The following is an 8,271-nucleotide window of genomic DNA, read 5'->3' on the forward strand; positions in this document are numbered from 1 at the left end:
TTTTGTATTTTCAATTTATTATTTTACTTTAATTATGCTCGTGTTTTTATTTTAGTTTAATTTTATTATATAAACTACTCTTGCCTTAGTACGTTTTAATAATAGATACATGGCTTGACAAATTCAATTCCAGTCTTAGTCTTGCTTGGGCTGCTGAAACAATGTACCATAAATCGGGTGGCTTATAAATAACTGGAATTTATTTCTCACAATCTTGGAAGCAGGGCACCCGAGATCCGGGTGCCAGCATGGCCAGGTTCTGAAGAGCGCCCCCTTCTGGGCTATAGACTGCCCTCTTCCCATTGTATCCTCACACGGTGGAAAGTGGGCAAGGGAGCAAACTGGCCTCTTTATACACAGGCACTAATTCCATTCATGGGGACTCTACGCCATGACCTATTTACCTCCCAAAGTTTCCACCTCTGAATTCCATCACATTGGGGTTAGAATTCTGAGGGAACACAAACACTGAGTCCATAACATCCACCAGTATTTACCGCACACCTGTCATGTGTTTTAGGCACCAAGAAAAAATTGATAGACAAATGGACCCGCTTGCTGATCTCACCAAGCTTAAAGTCCAGTGGAGGACAAACACAAGAACTAATCATAAAGTAAATAGTCCCTTTTAAAGATGACAAAGGACATAAAAAGAAAGTGAAGAAAGTGACCTGAGATTATAAGGATGAGGCCTGATATAAACTAACTCCTAATAGATTTTCTTACTTCTGTTTGTAATAAATGTGATCTCAGATTTCCTCCTAAGTAAGACATCTTAATAACATACTAGTTGGTCAGAAACAGTGTATCTAGGTCACAGGAAGAATTCAGTCTCATTTTGTTAACAATGCTTCTTATTTTCTCAGAGTTTTAATATTTTTGAAGATATGATGGAACAGAACATTCCACCTGTAGAGAAAATTGCAAATGCTGAGAAGAAATTGCTTCCTATATGCTTGATGGTAAGAATCAGGAGGAAATTAAACATTTTTAAAAAGAAAAATACAAAATAAATAATATTGCAGTAATGAATTTAGGGATAAAATATTTATAAGACTCATTGCAATTTCTGAGAGAACATCTTGTTATCATTTATTGAATGATTTCTACCTGAACTGAGAAAGGGCTCAATAAATGATAACTGTGACTATATTCTAGTTGTTAGGCTCATATTGTAGTAAAGATTCACTCATATCAGCTCAAATAATTTGGCAACGTCCTAAGGACCTGCAGAAAAATAAGGCAATCAGGAATGTCAGCCTTGTGGTACATTGATATCACAGGGACCCAGAAAATGGAATGTTCTGGTCTAATGATAAGAACAGAACCCTTATACTTCACAGAGACTTGAATAGATGGGAGATTTCTCTAGAGCAGTGATTCTCAAAGTGTGGTCCTCAGATCACCAGCATTAGCACCAACTAGCAATTTGTCAGAAATGTAAATTCTTGATACCAACCCCTAGATCCAGTCAATGAGAGATTCTGGTGGTAGAACAATCATCTGTGTTTTAACAGTCCTCCAGGGGAGGACAGAAAACTGTTTCTGAATTTCCATCAACCTCACCACGTAGGATGATTTGGCCACCAATAACAGAAGTTTCAGTTAAAGCAATAAACAGAACATACAGGCTTACTTAATGGAAGAGTCCAGAAGCAAGGACTGCCTGCACAAGTCTGAGAACTCCTGTCCTAGAATTAAGGTAGATACTTGACCTTGTTAACTCACTGAGTTCGAAAACCGTGAGTATAGGACCCCAGCAGTTACATGACTCAGCCTCTAGTGTCTTCTGGATTTTGCTTTCATAGGTAATCATTTATTCTGTTTTCTCTGTAACTCAACCCAAAGAGAGAATCTGATTGGTGCAATGTCGTACCAGCATTCCTATTACACAAAGCTCTAGAGTCAGGCCAACTCATAGGCCAGCAGCCAACTGCCTTTTAGTCCTATGCCTCCTCCAGATCAAATCAGCCTTGGTGGGAAAGCTAGGGCTGGGGAAGCTGAAAGGGCATTCATATTGAATGAATGGCCAGGAGCTGTCTCTTGCAATTAAGGGATTATGTGGAAGGCTCTCTTTAGAAAGGCACCAGGGAGGGAGACAAACCATAAGAGACTCTTAATCATAAGAAACAAACTGAGGGTTGCTGGGGTGGGGTGGGGGTATGGAGTAACTGGGTGACACACATTGGGGAGGGTATATGTTGTAATGAGCACTGGGTATATTATAACACTGATGAATCATAGACCTGTACCCCTGAAACAAATAATACATTATATGTTAATTAATTGAATTTAAATTATTAAAAAAAGAAAGAAAAAAAAAGGCGCTGTTGATTCCTTGCTTTTTTCACTTAGAAATATTGAATTACCTATCACAGAAAAGACCCCTTCTGATACAGATCCAAGCCTGAGTTGGTTTTTACTGAAGTAAGTGTGAAGCTATTACAACCAAAATCCCTTATATATTATTATGCCTGAATAACCACAGAGGACTGTATATTCATTGGACTTTCCACCTGCTTCTCAAATGAACATATCATGTTAGCTGTGAGGGCTTTGAGGTAAGAACCCAAAACATTCTCTGGCCAATAGTGTGTGCTTAATAAATATTTGTTGAATAAATGAGTGGGTGGGCCAATGAATGAGAAAAAGGAGTTTATCTATTTGTAGGGAACAAAAAGGGTTAAATGTTAAAAAAAGAAGAAGCAGCAGCAGCAGCAGCCAACAAAAACCAGATTTTGAATTCTTTTGCTCAGGGTCCCAAATTTAAAACTTATGGTTCAACAGCCTATATTTATATAGATTGTTGTTTAAGACATTCTTTACAGCTTGCAAACAAAGTAACATACATAACAACATTTGTTGCCGCTTTGTGTAAGAGAGCTAAAGGTTACAACAACCTAAATAAGTCTCTATAGGAACTTAGATTAGGGTGCCCGGTGGCTCAGTGGGTTGAGATTTAGGCTCAAGTCATGACGGTCATGACCCTGGGGTGCTGGGATGGAGCCTCGATTTGGGCAACCTGCTCAGCGGGAAGTCTGCTTCTCCCTCTGCTACTCCCCCTGCTCATGCTCCCTCTCTCTCTCTTCTAAATAAATAAAATCTTAAAAAAAAAAAAAAGTTTGCTTTAACAAATTACAAGACCGGGGCACCTGAGTGGCTCAGTGGGTTAAAGCCTCTCCCTGCGGCTCAGGTCATGATCTCAGGGTCCTGGGATTGAGCCTGGCATCTGGGCTTTCTGCTCAGCGGGGAGCCTGCTTCCCCCTCCCCCTCTGCCTGCCTCTGACTGCTTGTGATCTCTCCCTCTCTCTGTCAAATAAATAAATAAAATCTTTTTTTTTTTTTTAAAGATTTTATTTATTTATTTGACAGACAGAGATCACAAGTAGGCAGCGAGGCAGGCAGAGAGAGGAGGAAGCAGGCTCCCCGCCGAGCAGAGAGCCCGACGCGGGGCTCGATCCCAGGAACCTGAGATCATGACCCGAGCCGAAAGCAGAGGCCCTAACCCACTGAGCCACCCAGGCGCCCCTAAATAAATAAAATCTTAAAAAAAAAAAAATTACAAGACCAAAAATGGGATAGTTTGGAGCTGTTCAGTAATTTTAAATGAATTTCCTCAGAAGCCTGTGAAGGTGTTTGCTATTGCTGCTTCACTCCACTGATTCAACAAGCTTAATTACTCCCCCTGTTTGCAGGTAACAATGAAATGAAGAACAAAAAGTCTTTGCCATGTTGCCATACTTAAGCAGCTGAAATAATTTCTGATATGGCATAAACTGTGCCATGTATTTCTAAGCAAGAGGCTGACAGCACATAACACCATTTTGTAAACAAAAAGAGAGCTCTATGTACAGAATCTCTTAGGAAGTATACACAGTACGTTGAAATGTGTAGTTAAAAACGTTTCCTTTGAGGAGGGGAGCTGAGGAAAAGGGGTGGAGACTCACCTTTCACTGTATACCCTTCATACTGTTGGCATTTTTGGTGAAGATTTTATTTATTTATTTGAGGGAGGGAGAAGGGGAGAGCTTGGAGGTTTGGGGGCAGGAGCAGGAGGGAGTTGAGGGAGAGGGAGAAGCAGAGTCCTCACTGAGCTGGGAGCCTGACATGGGTCTCGATCCCAGGACCCCGAGATAATGACCTGAGCCGAAGGCAAATGCTTAACCGACTGAACCACCAGGACACCCTACTGTTGGTATTTTTAAAGAAAACACACGCATTTTGACTTATTCAAAATTTCATAAACATATTTAAGGCATTAACTCTTGGCAGATTTCACTTAAAAAGATTCAGAGAAGATGGAGCTTGCAGAAGTCCCACCATATTCTGGTTTCCTACACGCAGCTATATTTTTAGAGGACAGAACATTGTTTCCGGATTTTCATCACCCTTATTATCTATGACGATAATAATGGCCACCGGTTACCGAAGCCTCCATTTAAACAATAAACAGGATGTATGAACTGACTTACCGGAAGAGTCCAAAAAGAGGGCGGAATTCAGGTACGATCTGAGTGTGAGGTCCACAGTGTTTTGGGGCTGCACTGCTCTTTCCTTTCAATTTTCTCAACTCCAGCCTCCTCCGAATTAGCACTGGCCCCAGGGGGCATGACAGATGGGTGGTAGAAATGGTCGCTGCCGCTCCAGGCCCAGTATCTGCAATGCCACCACACAGTGCAGGACGCAGGGAGTGTCTGTCCCAGCGTTCCACGTGCAAGGCCTGGGGTCACGTGCGCAGCCCTGTACCAGTGACCGTGGCCAGTGAACTGAGTGGCCTATTGGCTGCACCTGCGTTCCCTGCACCTGCGCTGGGGAGGATGGCGTTCACTGCCCCACAACCACAGCTATCTTCCAGCGGGGAGTGAGGGGTGCTGGGAAGGAGGAGGGGGAAGTGGAGGCCGAGGAGACAAGTATGAGGTACGGTCTCCAGAAGGTGAATCTTCAGGCTTACACAACGAGGACTTGGCTCTCTACACTTTGTCCCAGGGTGGTTACACGTTTTATTCCCTCACAGTGGAGAGGTCTTGGCCATCGGTCCGCTGAGTGGGCTTCAGGTATCTTAAGTAATGAATACCACACGTGTCCTTGAAATAAAAGAACAAGATTGTTTTCATATCTGACAGTCGTACTCTTTAATACTGTGCCTATGAGCACCCATTCCAGACGAGCATGATGGCCAGGTCGAGATGAGAACCCTGCCCCTTCTCAGTGTGGTTAAGGTAGAAAAGTGCCATTTGGATTCTGCTTCTCAGTGGGAGGAATTGTCCAATGTCACCGTCTGGTTTTACCTAAGGTCTGAGTACCGTCGAGTCTGCCTGGCCTTTTCTAAACCCTGAATCTGGCAGAGCCAGCTGTGCCAGAAATATGGGTTGCAGTTTCGGTCTTGACGCTGGTTTGTGGTTAGATGGCCGGAGAGGTCAGCAAGCCCGCTGGCCAGTCGGTAAGTACAAACCATGTCCTTGCCGTGGACCGCATCCTGGGCCTGAGCTGGGAACCCAGTAGTGTACAACGGGGTCCCAGCCCCCCCTGGAACTTGCTCCAGCAGGGAAGACAGTAAGTGTAGTTACTACAACAGTCAAATAATTACCAACTGTAGAGACTCGGTTTTTTTACAATTACAATTTACAATTTACATGTACAGTTTAATTGTAAACTTACAATTTACAATTACAAACTGTAGAGACCCCTGCTCATTTCTTCCAGCTTATTCAGGATGCTTTCCTCTTCACGCTCCGCAAGGCAGACCCCTGGATCTTAGATTTCTTTGAACTGGCCCTGTCGCCTTCCAGCCCTTTGAACACACCCTGTTCCTTAATACCGCAGAGTCTCAGTCCCCTCACCCAGTTAAGTTTCCCTTGTCCTTTGGATTTCGGTTTAAACCACATTCCCTGAAGGAATCCTTCCCTCGGATTTGACCAGGTGTCTTCACAGGATCTTCCAGCCCCATCTGTGCATTCCTCTTGGCACACAGGTCCCTTCAGATTTACACATCTATCAGGGAGATATTTGCTCCTAACTGTCTCCCCAAACCATGAAGCTCTACATTCCGTGAAGGTGAAAGCACCGTCTGCTGTTTTCACCTCTGTATTTTCCTGCCAACCCCAATACATGCCCACCTCGGGGCTTTGCTCCTGCTGTTCCCTGTGCCTGGAACACTGTCTCTGGGACATACTTGCAGTCCACTTTCTCACTTCTGTCAAGTTTCTGCTCAAATAGGAATGTAGCCAAGAGGCTTCTCGATACTCTTACACGTAACAGCCCAATGGGGGCCTCACAGTTGCCTTTCCCCCCATTGCATAGCACCTAGGCTATCCAGAGACTACATTCTCATTTTTGCATTGCTTCACTGCAATGTAAGCTCCATGAGAATGTGGAGCCTTTGTCCATTTACTTGCCTATGTTTCCCCCAGTAGCTCAAATGCCTGACATGTATTAGGGGTTCAATCGGTATTTCTTGAATGAAAGCCTGAATCGGTTCCCAGCGCTTAGCAAATTGTTGGTACACAGTAGGCACTCGGTCAGTACTTGGGAAGGAATGAATGCCGGAATCAAGAAGTACCGATGCCATTGACACAGATACAGGACATTTCACCTAGCTAGAAAAGTCAAATAAGGAACACAGACTGAGAAAGAGGGTCTCTGCTATTTCAATGGCTTTAATCCAGTAGGGCAATGAGTCAAACTTCATTTCAGTTGTCAGTAAGGCCAGAATGTATGAGCGGGGATGGGAACTCTGTTCAATTCTTCCCGCCTCAGATATCCGTGTGACTCCCCCCACCAACTCCCCTCCTCGCAACCTTGGACGAATACTCACTCAGCTGGCAGCTTCCCTCATGCTGTAGTTCCACGCCAAGAACGGAGATTGGAAATGTCCCGTAGAGAAATCAGCGTCGGGGTTGACCAACTGCAAGCCAAACCCTGCAGCTCTTTCCAGCATTCCTCAACTCCCCGGAGAGCCGGAGAGGAAAAGGAGCAGAGGCTAGGGGGCAGGGTTCTAGAAGAGTCCTTTCCTTCCTTACAAGGCTGAGTTGAGTGGGTGGAAAAATGATGTATGGTGTAGGGCAGAGAGTCCTGTGTTGGAACCTTTTGGGAGATGAATTCTCTCTGCCCCTTTCAATGTTTTGGCCTTTCTGTTACTGATGACACTAAGGAGCCATAGGCTTTCTTCAGGAGCTGCGTCAGGATTTGCTCCATAAATTACCTGGGAGGATGCCATATGCAAATAGAAGAAGAAATAGCGGTCTTGATATTCACAGTGACAGCTTAGCTATCCTCAAGGGGAAGGGAAGGAGAAGGACATCTCTTTTTTCTTAATAAAGTCTGTTCTAGGGGCTCCTGGGTGGCTCAGTGGGTTAAAGCCTCTGCCTTCGGCTCAGGTCATGATCCCAGGGTTCTGGGATAGAGCCCAGCATTGGGCTCTCTGCTCAGCAGGGAGCTTGCTTCCTCCTCTCTCTCTGTCTGCTTCTCTGCCTACTTGTGATCTCTGTCTAACAAATAAATAAATAAAATCTTTAAAAAAAAATTTTAAGTCTGTTCTATCAACTCCTAGATTACATGATTATTCCTGCTTAATAACATCCTAGAAATTTTAGTAACAGCAATTTAGCCTGAATTTCAGCATAACCCTGTATAATAGTTCTAGTGGATTGCTATTCTCCTTTGGAAACTAATTTTAAGACCTGTTCACAGGGGGGTGCCTGGGTGGCTCAGTGCGTTAAGCCTCTGCCTTCGGCTCAGGTCATGATCCCAGTGGGATCGAGCCCTGCATCGGGCTCTCTGCTCGGCAGGGAGCCTGCTTCCCCCTCTCTCTCTGCCAGCCTCTCTGCCTACTTGGGATTTCTCTCTCTGTCAAAAAACAAAACAAAACAACAACAACAACAAAAAAAAAAAAACCAAAAAAAACCACCTGTTCACAGGATACCTATCCTAGGATGTAGAAAGCCACGTATGGATGTAAAAATGTGATTGTTACGTCCCCCAAACCAGATCATTTGCTTTTAATGGAATGATCCCTGGGTAGGTCAGCAACACTCAGTACAGATAAAAAGGAAAAAGAGAAGGAAGTATATATTCATCATCAATCATCATGATTCTTAGGCTCAGTGACAACTTATCGAAGAAGCATTTCACCATAGCTAACAGCAATCATACACAGGTTATGAATGAGGACAGTGAATCTCAGACAGAGTATAAAACTTGCCTAAGGGGGCACCTGGGTGGCTCAGTGGGTGAAGCATCTGCCTTCAGCTCAGGTCATGGTCTCGGGGTCCT

This window comes from Martes martes, assembly GCF_963455335.1.
Source record: "Martes martes genome assembly, chromosome: 1".
NCBI classification, from domain to species: domain Eukaryota; kingdom Metazoa; phylum Chordata; class Mammalia; order Carnivora; family Mustelidae; genus Martes; species Martes martes.